Below are 17,889 nucleotides of genomic sequence, written 5' to 3' on the forward strand. Positions count from 1 at the left end.
GGAAAGGGGTCAGAAGGAGTGTTGCAGGAAATAATGGCTAAAAACTTCCCAAATCTACTGAAAGAGACAGATGTACATATTCAAGAAGCACAGCGCACTCCACAAGTCATAAACCCCAACAGGCCCACCCCAAGACATATACTTGTCAAATTATCCAATGCTCAAGACAAAGAGAAAATCCTAAAAGCAGCAAGAGAAAAGAAAACCATCACATACAAGGGAAGCTCAATTAGATTAAGTGCTGATTTCTCTTCTGAAACCATGGAGGCAAGAAGACAGTGGTATGATATAATCAAGGTAATAAAGGAAAAAAACTTCCAACCAAGAATACTCTATCCAGCTAAACTAGCATTCAAACATGATGGAGAGTTCAAAATATTCACAGACAAACAGAAACTGAAAGAGTATACCAACAAGAAACCTCCCCTTCAAGAAATTCTAAAGGGAGTTCTGCAGGAAGAAAGGAAAAAACAGGAAAGGCAAAGTTAGAGGAGAGTATAAGACCAACAACAACAACAAAAAAGACCAAAGAAATATACAAACAAAATATGACAAACACAAATCCAATCAAAATATGGCTAACACAAATAATTCCTTGATAGTAATAACACTGAATGTCAACGGATTAAACTCACCTATCAAAAGATTCAGACTGGGACATTGGATAAGGAAATATAACCCATCCATATGCTGTCTACAAGAGACACATCTTAGACCCAGAGACGCATGGAGATTGAAAGTGAATGGCTGGAAAACAATCATACAAGCTAACAATAACCAAAAAAAGGCAGGAGTAGCTATATTAATATCAGACAAAATAGACTTTAAATGTGAAACAATTGTGAGAGACAAAGAAGGATACTACATTTTAGTGAAAGGGAAAATCTGTCAAGAAGATCGAACAATCATAAATATCTATGCCCCTAACAAGGGTGCCTCTAAATACGTCAGGCAAACGCTGGAAAAACTAAGTGAAAGAATAGATACATCTACAATTATAGTGGGGGATTTTAATACACCACTATCAACTCTGGACAGAACATCTCAAAAGAGAATCACCAAAGAAACAAAACATCTGAATAGTATATTAGAGGAGCTCGATCTAATAGACATATATAGATCGCTACACCCAAACACAGCAGGATATACATTTTTCTCAAGTGCACATGGATCATTCTCCAAGATAGATCATATGCTAGGCCACAAAGAAAGGCTGAACGAATTCAGAAAGATTGAAATCATACAAAACATTATCTCTGACCACAGTGGAGTCAAGCTGGAGATTTGCAAGGGACAGAAGCCCAGATTTCACACCACGATTTGGAAATTAAACAGCACACTCTTAGAAAAACAGTGGGTCAAAGAGGAAATCTCAAAAGAAATCAATGACTACCTTGAAACAAATGATAATGATAACACAACATACCAAAATTTATGGGATGCAGCAAAAGCAGTACTGAGAGGGAAGTTTATAGCCATAAATTCATATATCAAAAAAGAAGAAAGAGCAAAAATCGAAGAACTAACTGCACATTTGAAGGAATTAGAAAAACAACAACAAAGTAACCCAACAGGAAGAAGAAGGAAGGAAATAACAAAGATAAGAGCAGAACTAAATGAAATAGAAAATAAGAAAGCACTTGAACAGATAAACAAGACCAAGAGCTGGTTTTTTGAGAAGATTAAAAAAATTGACAAACCTTTAGCAACACTAACAAAGAAAAAAGAGAGAAGATGCAAATACACAAAATAAGAAATGAGAAAGGCGATATCACCACTGACCCAACAGAAATAAAGACTATCATAAGAGGATATTTTGAAAAACTATATTCCAACAAAAATGACAATCTAGAGGAAATGGACAAATTCCTAGAAACACATAAGCAGCCCATATTGATGAAAGAAGAAATTGATGATCTTAACAAACCAATCACAAGCAGAGAGATAGAATCAGTTATCAAAAATCTCCCAACTAAGAAGAGCCCAGGGCCAGATGGCTTCACAGGTGAATTCTACAAAACATTCTGGAAAGAACTGACACCAATCCTGCTGAAACTATTCCAAAACATCGAAACGGAAAGAACATTACCCAACTCCTTCTATGATGCCAACATTACCCTAGTACCAAAGCCAAACAAAGACATCACAAGAAAGGAAAATTACAGACCAATTTCTCTGATGAACCTAGACGCAAAAATACTTAACAAAATACTTGCTAATCGTATTCAACAATACATTAAACGTATTATACACCACGACCAAGTGGGATTCATCCCAGGTATGCAAGGATGATTCAACATAAGAAAATCAATCAACGTAATACACCATATAAACAGATTGAAGGAAAAAAATCACATGATTATATCTATTGATGCAGAAAAAGCATTTGACAAAATACAGCACCCTTTCTTGATAAAAACACTCCAAAAGATTGGAATACAAGGGAATTTTTTGAACATGATAAAGAGTATATATGAAAAACCTAAAGCCAATATTGTTTACAATGGAGAAATCCTAGACTCCTTCCCTCTAAACTCAGGAACAAGACAAGGATGCCCACTGTCTCCGCTCCTATTTAACATTGTCTTAGAAGTACTTGCACGAGCACTAAGGCAAGAACCAGAAATAAAAGGCATTCAAATTGGAAAGGAAGAAGTCAAAATTTCATTATTTGAGGATGACATGATCCTATACATAGAAAACCCTGAGAGATCTACAACGAAGATTCTAGAACACATAAATGAGTTTACTAAAGTCGCAGGTTATAAGATCAATGCGCAAAAATCAGTAGCATTTCTGTACACCAATAATGAGCAAGATCAGGAGGAAATCAAGAAACAAATACCATTCACAATAGTAAATAAAAAAATCAAATACTTAGGAATAAATTTAACTAAAGAGGTAAAGAACTTATACAACGAGAATTATACAAGATTGTTCAAGGAAATCAAAGAAGACCTAAATAAATGGAAGACTATTCCTTGTTCATGGATAGGAAGACTGAACATTATTAAGATGTCTATCCTACCAAAACTGATCTACACATTCAATGCAATCTCAATAAAAATCAACACAGCATTCTTTAAGGAATTAGAAAAACTCACTATGAAATTTATTTGGAAAAGAAAGAGACCCCGAATAGCCAAAGACATACTGAAAAAGAAAAACGAAATTGGAGGAATCACACTACCTGACTTCAAAACATACTATAAAGCTACGGTGGTGAAAACAGCATGGTATTGGCATAAGGAAAGACACATAGACCAATGGAATCGAATTGAAAGCTCTGATATAGAACCTCACATATATAGCCACATAATATTTGATAAAGCCACCAAACCCTCTCAATTGGGAGACAGTGGCCTATTCAACAAATGGTGTCTGGAGAACTGGATAGCCATATGTAGAAAAATGAAAGAGGATTACCATCTCACACCTTATACAAAGATCAACTCAAGATGGATCAAAGACCTAAATATAAGAGCCAAGACCATAAAAACCTTAGAAAGCAGTGTAGGGAAACATCTACAGGACCTTGTAATAGGAAATGGATTTATGAATATCTCACCAAAAGCACGAGCAGCAAAAGAACTAATAGATAAATGGGACTTCCTCAAAATTAAAGCCTTCTGCACCTCAAAGGAGTTTGTCAAGAAAGTAAAAAGGGAGCCCACACAGTGGGAGAAAATATTTGGCAATCATATATCTGATAAGAAACTTATAACTTGCATATATAAAGAACTCCTATATCTTGAAAATAAAAAGATAAACAACCCATTTAAAAAATGGGGAAAAGACTTAAACAGACACTTCTCCGAAGAAGAAATACAAATGGCAAGAAAGCACATGAAAAAATGTTCCAAATCTCTAGCTATCAGGGAAATGCAAATCAAAACTACAATGAGATACCATCTTACACCCATAAGATTGGCAGCTATGAAAAAAACAGAAGAATACAAGTGCTGGAGAGGATGTGAAGGAAGGGGAACACTCATCCACTGCTGGTGGGAATGCAGAAGGATCCAACCATTTTGGAGGACAGTATGGCGGTTTCTCAAAAAACTAGCCATAGATTTGCCATATGACCCAGCAATACCACTGCTGGGTATATACCCAGCAGAACTGAAAACAAGGACACAAACCGATATATGTACACCAATGTTCATAGCAGCATTGTTCACTATTGCCAAAAGTTGGAATCAACCCAAATGCCCATCAACAGATGAGTGGATCAATAAAATGTGGTATATACACACAATGGAATACTACTCGGCTGTAAGAACAAACACACTACAAACACATGTGATAACATGGATGAATCTTGAGAACCTTATGTTGAGTGAAGCAACCCAGACATTGAAGGACAAATACTACATGACCTCAATGATATGAAATAAACAAGCTGCCCTAGATAGCAAGAGACTGAACGATAGGCTTACAGGAAATCGGAGGGTGGAGGAAGAATATGAGCCGATGTCTGCAGGGGTGGAACTTCAGACGAGATGGTGGTAAGTATGAACACAAAGAAGAGATAAAATGGGGGCAAGGAGTTGCCTTTGGTTGGGGCTTTACGGGTTTGAGGGTGGCTGGGGAGGGACGGTTGGGTAATGTTGCCCAAAAGTGGGGGGAGGGAGGGGTAGCATACGAACACAGGAGAGGGTTAGGAGGTGGTGGAGAGTAAAATGCCGAGAAAATAATATCAAAATATAATAAAGAGGGTTATCTGTTTAGAATGCTCGGAGGGGAGGGTCTGATGCAGGACGGGCTCCTGGGGAATGTCTAAATGCTCATTCTGCCAGAGTGGGTGACACCATGGGGTAGAATCCCAAGTAGTGAGAGTGGGGGTGGACCCACATCCTGGGGAGGACTAATGCCACCTAATAGAGGGAACTCTATCCCTCGAGAGAAAGGGTGGCTCCCAGGGCATTGGGGCAGATGAGCAAGTTAGGCCCTAAACACTATTCCATCTATCTCTGGAAGTGGCCCCTCAGGAAACGGAGGTTGGCTGTCACTGTGGGCATCAAGGTGGAAGGGAAAATGGACGTTAAATGTGTGGAACCAAAGTAAATGGGGGGCAAGGGAGGAGTTTCTTGAGAGTACACAAGGATGGATATAAAACATGTAATATTACACCATAACATATAGGAGACGACAGACTGATAATGTAAACCATAATGTAAAACATAGGAGAACTAAAAATGTAAAGAACTGTGTATCCTAAAGTATGCACCATAATGTAAGCACAGATATTACCATGTTAGAAAGCTAATATCTCAGACTCTGTACATCACCTTAAGTAAATATGATGTGAATAGGGTGTAAGAGTATCGCTGTGGAAGGAAAAAGGTGTTTTGGTGAATGTATGGGAGTGCTGTATATTATATATATGCATTGCTGTGGTCTAGGACTCCTACGAAGAAATGCTGAATAATTGGGGGGGGGGGGGAAAGGATAGGATGTGGAATTTTTTCAAGTCAACATTCTTTATCTAAGTTCTTTATCTAACTTTATCCAAGTTCTTTATCTATCCTTTAAACCCATCGCTATATGCCATTCCCTAGTAAGGGACCATGACATTATATTGGGCTTCAAATTTCGGGAAGTTCTGGATCACAGAGTGTTTCAACAATGGCAATGGAGGGATACTGGTATGGGATACCAATGACAGGTGATATATAGCTGACATGGAGCTGTACAGAACATATGTCCAGGGTGCATGGTAATGATTGGATATACTCATAGTGGCAACAATTAAAAACCCAGCAGGGGGGGTACTGGGTTCCTGGCCAGTGGTGCTCTGTCGTGGTCCCTAGGGGAGCAGCGATAGTCTCCCCGGTACAGTGGCGGGGACCGGGAGGGAGTGAGGGTTCAACAGTGAGCCCATGATGCTAATGACTATGCTTGTGAGCTGATAAACCTAAAATAAGAACAAGGCCTAGAGCAACATTGTGCCTGGGAATTTCCTCCTGTCAGCCTTCATGTTACTCAAATGTGGCCAGTCTCGAAGCCAAACTCAGCATGTAAATGCAATGCCTTCCCTCCAGCGTGGGACATGACACCCGGGGATGAGCCTCCCTGGCAACGAGGGACCACTATCAAATACCAACTGATGATGCAACTGGAAAAGGACCTTATATGGAAGGTTCAATGCGGATCAGCAGAATATCCATGTCTACATAAAATAACATGACTTTAAAATGCTGTTTGACCTAAAGTAAGGGGGAAATGGAAAGGAGAAATGAGTTTATATGGCTACGAGTTTCTAAAAAAGAGTCTGGAGGCTGGCAGAAGGATTGCCCTCATGCACAACTGAGCAGAGTCAGAGAGACAGATAAAGCAGATACAACCCCCAGATATTGGTTCCTATGAAGGCTAAAGAGACCCATGAGAGTTATGGTCATGGCCGATGGGGTTTACTACCAGGGCAGATGGCCCCTCTCTGGAAATGGTGTTTATGTGTGATGAATCTGGACTCAGATGGGATCTCCCTTCATAAGACTTTCATACTAATCTGCTGGAGGTGCAGTTAACGTTGTGGTTTAAGATACAGTTAGGGGATTTGAATCTCTGGACTGATAATGTGATAGCCAGGTCCTGAGCCTCAACAGACTCCAGCACCTACAATCTGATTTATTGGACTTACCACACTCAGCTAAGATGGAGTTGAAGAAGGACAATCACCACACCATGGAGCCTAGAGTGATTACAACTGAAAATGGGAGGATGGCAGCCAGCATCCATGTGGAATCTGAGCCTCCTCTTGACATAGAGGTGCAATGGACACAACCAATCCAATGTCCACATAGAAGAGGTGGCATTGGATTGGGAAAAGTGGACATGGTGGATGATGGGTATGGGGAAGGGCAGGAAGAGATGAGAGGTGGGGGCGTATTTGGGACGTGGAGCTGCCCTGGATGGTGCCTCGGGGGTGATCACCGGACATCGTGGATCCTCACAGGGCCCACTGGATGGAATGGAGGAGAGTATGGGCCATGATGTGGACCATTGTCTATGAGGTGCAGAGGTGCCCAAAGATGTACTTACCAAATCCAATGGATGTGTCATGATGATGGGAACGAGTGTTGTTGGGGGGGGAGAGGGGGGGTGGGGGGGTGGGGTTGAATGGGACCTCACATATATATTTTTAATGTAATATTATTACAAAGTCAATAAAAAAAAAAAAAGAAAGTCAATGTGCAGACTATAATTCGGCCATTACGCATTATAAATTTCCAGATTTACTTGCATATTGATCCAGGTGGGGGGGATGAATAAGACCAAAATAGGGGTCAGAAAGCAAGAGTAAGAGGGAGACGGAAAGAGCAGGACTGGTTCAGCCTTTGTGCTTGCTTTTTTTTTTAAACTTTTTAAATTAAAGTTAACAGATAACACAGAAAGTTACATTAAAAAAAAACATGAGGTTCCCATATAACCCACTCCCCACCCCCAACTCATCATTTTTGTAAATTGTACTTTTTGAAGATATATACATCACAAAAAAAATGTTACATTAAAAATCACAAGAGGTTCTCATATACACCCCATCCCCCCCCCCACTCCTCCCACAACAACCTCCCCCATCATTGTGGCACACTCATCTCATTCAGTGAACACATTTTGGAGCACTGCTGCTCCACATGGATAATAGTTTACCCTGTAGTTCACACTCTCCCCCAGTACATTCAATGGGTTATGGCAGGATATATAAAGGCCAGCATCTGACTCTGCAATATCATTTAGGATACCTCCAAGTCCCAAAAATGTCCCCACATCACATCTCTTCTTCCCTCTCCCTGCCCTCAGCAACTACTGTGGCCATTTTCTCCACCTCAATGCTACAATTTCTTCTATTACTAGTCATAATAGTTTTACAGTAGAATATCAGTAAATCTACTCTAATCCACAATTTATTCCTGCATTCTGTCAAACCTGGGATCGTGATGTCCACTTTTGAACCATTAGTTATTCTACCTCTTTGCTAATGACATGGGAGGAGTCCCAGGTGCTTGCTGTTTTATTATTACCCCACCCATCAATTTCTCAGGAGGGCCCAATGATAAGGACCCTAGAGAATATCTAGGGCTTCACCTGCTTCCAGAGGAGATCTCATTCCAAATGGGAGAACCTTGAAAATTCTTCCAGCAGCCATCTTGGGGGTACCAGAGGACACATGGTCTTTCTGCCAGGTTCCAGATGTGTCTATTGATTCTCTAACTAGCCTGCTTCATTTACCCCTTCAGAGAGTTTAAACTTTTATCCTTAAGGAGTGCTGAAGGACAAAGGTCATTCTTCTGTAATTACTTTCTGCTGGTTAGGGCCAGTAGGCCCTACCTGATAAGGTGTAAATTCCTCTAGCTGTTCTATCTTTGTTGGAGGAAGACAAATCTGGCACCCCAGGTGAAACTGAATGAAGTACCCATATTGCTAAGAAGATGTTGATTATGGAAGAAATAAGTTTAATCAGAATTTTGATAATATATGATCCCAATAAGAGGATACTGGACCACAAAAGTAGAAAAAGTCAGATGCCTATGAAGGCTGAATCTCCCTGAAGTTGGTGGGAAACAATATTCTTCTTTCAATTATTTTATCCTGTTAGTTAACTCTAGGGAGAGATTGCAATAGGAAACAGTATTAGGTATAAATTCCAATCCCAGTTCCTATGGTAGAAGGGAGGAATGAGAAGAGGCACTGCCCTTTTAGTGATAATATAGGGAAAAACTATAGGAAATGAAAACAGATAAAATTTCTTAAGAGGTGTCTGACTTGTCTTTTCCCTAGCAGTAGGCATTTGGGCTAGAGTTAGAGGGAACAGCTGGCTTTGACATAGACACTACTGAACTTTGTCTCCTGAAGAGATATTTCAGACCATCCAATGACTGGCACTTGTGTGACCCATCAGGTGCTACTAATGAGTTGGCACTTCCTTGGGCAGCTTGCTTCACTCAAGATAAGTGCACCTAGTTGGCAGTTTCTTTAACTTTAATACTGTTAGAATTATCAGAGCTATAGAGTAAGGTTCCTTCCATTTTGGCTCTAATTGAGAGTGAGTCTTGGTTTCCTGCCAAGTTTTGATCAGAACCTGGTTTTCAGGACCTGGGTGAGGAAAGGTTGTCCATGGACACTCTCAAAGGGGCTAAGTTGAAGTGGGTCCTAACCACAGTTTGCTGTTTCCCTTCTGGTGAGAAATGCTTGGCCCTGGTAGAATGGCATGTGGGTTCACTGGTCCTCCCCAGGATATAAGTGGGACAGGTTCTGGAATAAGGTCTAAGAGGGAGACTTGGGCTAAGCATATCTTTCACCTGATATAAGGGATAGACTGAGAGGTCACCTCCAAGGTAATTTGGTGGTTTATTAAAATTAAAAGTGCTTTTGCATCCACTGCTCTCAGATAAGGTGGCCATTTTTATCTTACAGGGAGGTTCATTAACTACTTAGAAAATGAAGTTTACCAGTACTTTTAACATGTTCAATGTTCCTCTGCATATGATCTAGAGTAGAAAGGATATTACCATAATCATCAGGCATATATCTAGAATAGGAGAAATATAGGTATTGCACTTAATACTAATTAGTGCATTACAATATGCATAAGTTTCTTTGAGCTGTAATGAATAGATTCAATCTCCAGATTTCCAACACCATATATATTATCTCTCTTTGGGAGCAGGCCATGGTGCCGATTGTGTTTAAGTTTTACTTACATCATTCTGGTATGTCCTTCACACAGTCAGCATGCTGGAGCACCATTAACTCTAGAGAGAAGCCAGGGAAGTGGGCTCCCATATTCCACTGGCCTGGTACATAGAACCCTTTAGCACTATGAAACAGTGCCAGCCTGTACGTACTATACATTATATTTCTGGATATATTGATCCATCGTTGGCTGTTGCATGAGATTAAAACTGCAATGTAGTCTCCATTGACTCTAGGAGTATAATCAGAGATATAGTCAATACCTTTGTCATTTTAGGGGTCAGTTACCAACCTGGCCAATAACTCAAATGGAGAGGCAACCTGCAGTGTATTGAAGGCCTGGTTTGTTTGTTTTTTGTTTGTTTGTTTGTTTGTCTTTATTTACTTTTTTAATATTACATTAAAAAAATATGAGGTCCCCTCCCCCCCTTATCCCACTCCTTCCCCCATAACAACAATCTCCTCCATCATTGTGAGACATTCATTGCATTTGTTGAATACATCTCTGAGCACCACTGCACCTCATGATCAGTGGTCCACATCATAGCCCACACTCTCCCATGTTCCATCCAGTGGGCCATGGGAGGACATACAATGTCCAGTAGTTGTCCCTGCAGCACCACCCAGGACAACTCCAAGTCCTGAAAATGCCTCCACATCTCATCTCTTCCTCCCATTCCACACACCGAGCAGCCACCATGGCCACTTTCTCTACACCAAGGACACATTTTCTTCCCTTACTAATCACAATAGTTCATGAATAGAATATCAGTAAGTCCACTGTAATCCATATTCTATTCCTCCATCCTGTGGACCCTGGATTGGTTGTGTCCAATCCACATCTATATCAAGAGGGGGCTTAGATTCCACATGGATGCTGAATGCAATCCTCCTGCTTTCAGTCATAGGCACTCTTGGCTTCATGGTGTGGTGGTTGACCTTCTTCAACTCCATGTTAGCTGAGTGAGGTAAGTCCAATAAACCAGAGTGTAGGAGCTAAAGTCTGTTGAGGCTCAGGGCCTGGCTATCATATGGTCAGTCCAGAGAGTCAGATCCCCTGGGTATATATTAAACCCCAGCACCAACTAGAGTTCTGGTAAAATTAACAGGAGAGGCTTGTGAGCAAAGATCACATCTGAGTCCAGCTCCATCACACAGAAACACAAATTTCAAAGAGGGGCCAACTGACATGGCACTGAACTCCATCTGCTATGACCATAGAACCTGTGGGTCTGTGTAGCCCTCAGAAGAACCAATACCCGGGGTTGTAACTACTTTATCTGTCTCTGGGACTCTGCTGAGTTGTGCATAAGGGCAACCCCTCTGATAATGTCCCAGCTCTTTTTTGGAGACTTATAGCCATATAAACTCATTTGTCCTTTCCATTTCCCCCTTGATTCAGATCAAAAAGCATTTTTAACTCCTGGTATTATATGTAGACTGAGATATTCTGCTGGTCCTAGTTGACACTTTTATTCAAGGTCATTTTCTAGTTACATCATCAGTTGGTACCTGGTATTAATCCCTCAGTGCCAGGGAGGCTCATCCATGGGAGTCATGTCCCATGATGGGGGGAAGGCAACTCATTTACATGCTGAGTTTGGCTTCAAGACTGGCCACATTTGAGCAACATGGAGGCTCTCAGGAGGTAACTCTTAGGCACCCTGCAGCTCTACACCTTGTTCTTACTTCAGGTGCACAGGTTTGCAAGCATAGTCATTAGTATCAAGGACTCATTGTTGGACCTTCATTCTTCTTTGGTCTTTGCCATTGCACTTGGGGGATTGTTGCTGTTCCTTTAGGGACTGTGATAAAGCTCCCCTGGCTAGGAACTCAACATTCCCTCAGTTGTTGTTTTTAATTGTTTCCACTATCAAAATATCCAAACATTTTTATGTACCCTGGATATATGCCCTGAAGAACTCCCTGCCAACCATGTGTCCCTTGTCAATAACATCCCACACCAGTATTCTTCCGCTGCCATTGTTGAACCTCTCTGTGATCCAAAACTTCCTGAAAAGTGAAGCCCAGTATATTGCCAGTTTCCCTTAATAGTAAAATGGAATATAGCGATGACTTTAAAGGTTAGATATAGAATACATATTAATTTGGAAAAATTACGGTAAAAATAAATTGGAGTATCAAAAAATTTAAAAATGCAAAAGCTTTGTTTTTGATGTTTTGCCTTCCATCTCTGCAATAAGTGTTGCCCTGTATGCAAATTGGCTGAAGCCCTGGTTTGAATGCACAAGTGTGCTGAGACCAGCTCAGCAATAGTTTTGCATGAAGGGAAGGCAATGCAGAGCTGAAGAAATAATAGAACAGAAAGAAAGACACAAGAGAAGAAATAAAGATGGGACCTGGAGACTCAACAGCTTCTGGACTTGAGAACCTCAACCCTAGCTTTCACATCATATTTATTAGATATTAGATATTACAGTAGTTATCTATGTTTGCTTTCAAAGCTGCTTGTTATTAAAACTGCAATTCCTGCAATACTAGGGAACAGGCCATACAAAGTTCAAATACCTCCTCACACAAACAGTTTTCATGCTGACAAGACAGTTTTCCATCTAGTTAAGGCTGGTGTTCCTAAGCCCACAGTTGTTATCTGCATTATGGAAACATTTCAACTTCAAGCCAGGTTCCCACATTCAAATCCAAGCTGTTTTCCCACATTTTCCCCTTTTCATTTTTGCAAAGCAGTGAAGGCAGATTTGGCAATTTCTTGTTGCTTTATACCTCAGAGGGCTTGTTGTGTGCATCTGAGGACTAAATACATACAAAACAGACAGGAACAGATAATAATACACCTCCTAGAAAAACCCCTCCCCAATACTTAATCTATATCATAGGGTTCTGGGATCCTAATCCAACCACAAGTCCTGAAATTTGTGAGGCAGAAAGCAATTGCAAATGAGCATGCTGAATGCTTGTTACTTGGGCTTGTAATTGAGAAATATCTAAGCTTAAATTGTCTCTATGGACACACAAATGATGTTGCACTGATTCCTAAGGAATATCACTGCTATTATATATACATAGGGGTCTCACAAAAACTAGTTATATTCCAATCACATTGTAGGTGTAAGCACATATTTACAGTTTGTAATTCTTCTACCAAGCTCAAAACTGCATTTTATACATAAACCACAACTGCAGTAGATTACACAATAAACAATAAGGCTTCCAACATGCAGACATTTAATGAATAGACTTTCATTTCTCATGGGCTTAAGATTCCCAACCAGCAAGGCTATATAGACCAGTACTCAATCAAAAATGACCTAAATTTTCCCCAGTTTGTGTAGTTTGAGGCATAGGCAGTGACACATTATTGTTACACCCCCATTTTGGGCTGTGGGGCAACTGAAAGTTTATCTCATAATTTCAATGCTTTCATTGGCCTTGCTGTTAGCATCTTTACTGGACCTGGGGCCACAACTCAGTGTTGAAATTAAACTTAGTCCATTGTTGTGAGGATTCATTTTCTAGTCAGAAAATAGTAGCTGTCTTGTTATAAGAGTCCCAATGCAGTGTCTGCAGCAGTGAAAGCATACCTCATCCCTCCCAAGGGCAGGAGAGGACCAATATTACAGTCACTGAAGTGAGCATGATGGACGCTCATGGCTGAAGTTCATGAGCTGTTGGCAAGTAACAGGTAGCCAGAACTGCTGGGCTAGGCACCACAAGGCTTGGTACTCACAATATTCACCTTTCAGGTGGAGCCATTCTGCTTCTTCTCAGATCTCAATGGTATGGCTCTGGATCTTCATGAAGGCATCTGCCTCATTGTCCTGAAAGGGATATTAGAGGAATTGACAGGGACATGACAGACAGTTAGCTGTCACTGCTGGCAGGTATCTCAGATGTTCTTCCACAGATCTCTCCCCCATAGAGGGTGATTCACAACAGTCCATCATTTCTGTCTTGTTTTTAGTATTTGCAATTCACCCTTAGATAGGGATGGCAGTCTTCAGAGTAACCAGACTCTATTGGCTTAAGCTTTTCACTTTCAGCAGGACTTCCTATGCTGCACACAATTGCTTTTTTCTATTGTACTTTTGGTCCCTTCCCAGAATTATGACTAAAACCCAAGGGGTACTTGTTTAGAATGCTGCCTTTGCCACAAACCCCATCCAAAGTCAATATGAGTGCTGGCCACATCCAGTTCACAGGTTAAGTCAATGTCCTTCTCCCTCTTTTTTTAAATTTTTTTAAAGCAGCTTGCTGGAAGTCTTCCTACTCCCATTAAGGAACTTTCCCAATCACCACATACAATGGTTTTAATATTTGAGCTAAGTGAGGGATGAAAGATTTTTAATATTCCAACATTACAAACTACATTATCATGAGAAAACATTGTACCTGATCAATTACAGAAGGTATAGTTTTGTCTTACCAAACTGAACAATATTTAGGAATTTGATAGAGCAGCAGGGACCTTGTAGCCTGTCCCAATTGTTTGACTATTTTAGGCTCTTACGATAAGATAGTTTTGCCCTGATGTTTCTTTTAATTCTGAAAAAAGGATTACTGGTTAACATAATGTCTTCAGTAGGGTTTCAGCTACAGATGTCTTCTATGCAGCCAGACTCTTTGCCACCAGGCCAGGGAAGAAGGTTGGACGATGCACCCAATCTTGAAGAGGTACTGCAAAAGTACATTGTTGGGTTGTCTACAGGTGGGGGAATGCAGGCTGACTTGACTTGCCTAAGGAAACACTAAAGAAATTCTTAGCAAGTTTTAAAAAAAAGTGATAGTGACAGTTCAATATTAATTTCTTGCAACAAACTAGCAATATTTGGGACTGCAACATACAGCAGTGGTGTTACTTTAATTTATGATGAGGTTGTTTCTCTGACACAAACTATTAAATAATTACAACCATGGTTAACAACATTGTACTTTTGTCTAATATTATGCTGAAACATTAGTAAATTTCTAGGAATTTTATACCCTCTTTAAATATTTATATGAACTTTTTATTCATACAACTTTTTTAAAAGATTTATTTATTTATTTCTCTCCCCTTTCCCCCCACCCCAGTTGTCTGTTCTCTGTGTCTATTTGCTGTGTCTTCTTTGTCCACTTCTGTTGTTGTCAGCAGCATGGGAATCTGTGTCTCTTTTTGTTGCATCATCTTGTGTCAGCTCTCCGTGAGGGTGGCGCCATATCCAGGCAGGCTGCACTTTCTTTCACGCTAGGTGGCTCTCCTTACAGGGTGCACTCCTTGTTCATGGGGCTCCCCTACACGGGGGACACCCCTGCATGGCACAGCACTCCCTGCATGCTTCAGCATTGCACATGGGCCAGCTCCACATGGGTCAAGGAGGCCCAGGGTTTGAAACGTGGACCTCCCATGTGGTAGGTGAACCCCCTAGCCAGTGGGCCAAGTCTGCCACCTGTACAACTTTAATTAACAGAGGGTTAAAGAATCTTTTTAATTTTATAATATTTTTAAACACTTTCCATTTAACTTACAACATTAAAGCAACTTAAATATTTTATTTAATTTTTTTTAAAGTAAAAGAACAAATTTTTTGCAATAGTTTGAAATAAAAAGATACTTTTCAGGATCTGACTTTGAGAAAGCAGGTTTGAACATTATGTTTCTTTAAAAGTGATAAGGTAAACTACAAGAAGCTATTTTGATAGAACAGACTTTTTTTGTATACTGATTACTCAGGAGAAAAACTCTTTATAAACTTTTACTAAAACAGACTAATAACTTGAGAAACTTTGAGAAAGAACAAAATTTTAACTTTGCATCAATATACTATTTGATACTAAAGCTTTTAAAACTTTATAGATCCCATTCTATCTCACCAGATGCAATGGATGTGTCATGATGATGGGGGAGAGTGTTATTGTGGGGGGAGTGGTTGGGTGGGGGTGGTGGGGGTGAATGGGGACCTCATATTTTTTGAATGTAATATTTTTTTAATGAATAAATTGAGTAAAAGTTGAAAAAAAAAGAAAAAAACCTTTATAGATAGACCCATCAAATCTTACTCAACTTTAACCATAAATTTCCTTTTCCACAAACCTTTCGCATTTTCTGTATTCATTCAGGTTTTGTCCCACAGTTTACTCTTCCTTAATAACCAATCATTTTATCTTAGGACAAAATTATTTTCTGTTTCCATAATAATAAAAACTGTTTCTATACACCCTACATACATAAGTTACCAAAATGATTTTGGAAGCTGTTTCCAAGCAAACTTCTTACAACATACAATTACCATCAAAACTAAACAAACTTGTTAAAATAATAATTCAGTTATGTTATATGCAAATACAACTTTTCTTTTTTTCAAATACCTACTAGCATGCAATACTAGAAACAGTCTTTTTAGATGACTTCCTGGAATTAGCCATTTAAACACTGTGATTCAAACAATGCTTTTAAAAACTTCTTATAATTATTAATAACCATATAGATTATAATTATTTTAAGATAAATTTCACCTTTACAGAACACATTCCCTTATCACAATACCTTTTAAAACTTGCCACATGCATTTAAGTCCTGTCCTGCTTATGTTCATTCTGATTTTATGAAAACCAGCCAGGACAAAACACACTTTTTTGAACAGTTATTAAATTTCAGTCAGCACTCCCACAAACTTTTTGCCTTTTTAAATATTCATTTAAGTTTCACATCTTTCATTCTATCCTGTGAAGAAAAATAAACTATTCATTTCAATTTAGGCAAGAACTATTTTTTATGAAGAGACATTAATTTTGTTAATCAAGACTTATAATTTTTATCATTGTAGAGATCTTATTAACATTTAAACATATGTATTAATATATAAGTGCTTATTTAATTTTAGGCCATTTGAATAGAGGCAAAAATAAATAAATAAATTTTTATTTATTAATTTATATTACCATCCAGAGGTATCAAAATATACACTAACATTGAACAAACAGACAAACACAAAACAATTACAACACACCAACAGAAACATAAAGTTTACAATTTGACTAAAAATGCTTACTGTTCTGGTATAGCTGTTTTTAAGTTCTCCATCATTTCACATCTTAGATTTTGCTGCTTTTAAGATTTCTTCTGGAATCATCTTTCCTGTAACATGAAAGCTCATTCTTGGAAACACATTTATTAGTAATCAGAAACCATTTAGGATAACTTGAGCAGCATAAATGCAGTTAAGCTTTTATTTTATCACTTTAGACAGACAGTTAAAACACATCTTTTGGATTACTACTCTTTAAGACTACACTAAGACTTGAAGTTCAGGAGTATGCTATTGATTCAAAACCAAAAATTCCTTTTAACACCTTGATAAATATCTTATACTAATTTTATTAATTTGGCTAAGTAGGCCCAATCAGATTTAGCATGGAAACAAAACAGAACACCAATGTTGCCATATTTTCCTCCTCTTCCATAGGCTTAATTCTATTAGTCCCCACTAGCCCACAGCCACGTTATCATGTAGGCAGCTGGGGGTTTGCACAGTTGCTGCCAGAATATTTTCCTTGTCTTAGTTAACACTTTAACAGAGAGTTTTCTTACAAGCATGATTTCACTAACAAGGACCTTATTTAGCACTTTTGCCTGCACAGGACATTGTATTTGTGAGCTAATCTTTCCTTGCACAAGCAGCTCAACATGATTTCCCTCCATTCTAGCCTGCAAGATGCCCTGTTGTAAATCTGACTTTGGCTGAGTGTCTCTGGGTATGGGGTGGGAAGGAGGTGTTGATGGAGGGGAAAGTGACTTTCTAAAGTCAATTAATGAAGGAACTGAAGGCAAAACAACTTTAGATTTAATATTAAAACAGATTTAATAATAGTCCAAAAGACCAAATAGTAACAGAGAGCAGAACACCTTATACATGTAATATTTTTAACTCTTTTCCCTACTCTTTCCTAATCTCCTAATTCTAAACTTCCTATTGCTGGGAACTATGAGCAATATTCTTCTATAATCTCTATGAGTTCTAAAATACAAAACTCACTGGCCTTGGCTCCTCTTGCCTGAGCAGTTTTTTTAGGAGACAGACATATGGGTGAACTGTCTCCTTTTCCCATCATAACCCTACTAAAATACCTGAGACTGTCCTTACTCACTGAGGACTTGGAAGACCTTCTAAACCACTTGGGGTTCTGCACCATGGCAACACCTTTAATTTCACTTGAAGCAATTTTTCTTCCCCTCAA

The sequence above is a fragment of the Dasypus novemcinctus genome, chromosome 6, assembly GCF_030445035.2.
Source record: "Dasypus novemcinctus isolate mDasNov1 chromosome 6, mDasNov1.1.hap2, whole genome shotgun sequence".
NCBI lineage: Eukaryota > Metazoa > Chordata > Mammalia > Cingulata > Dasypodidae > Dasypus > Dasypus novemcinctus.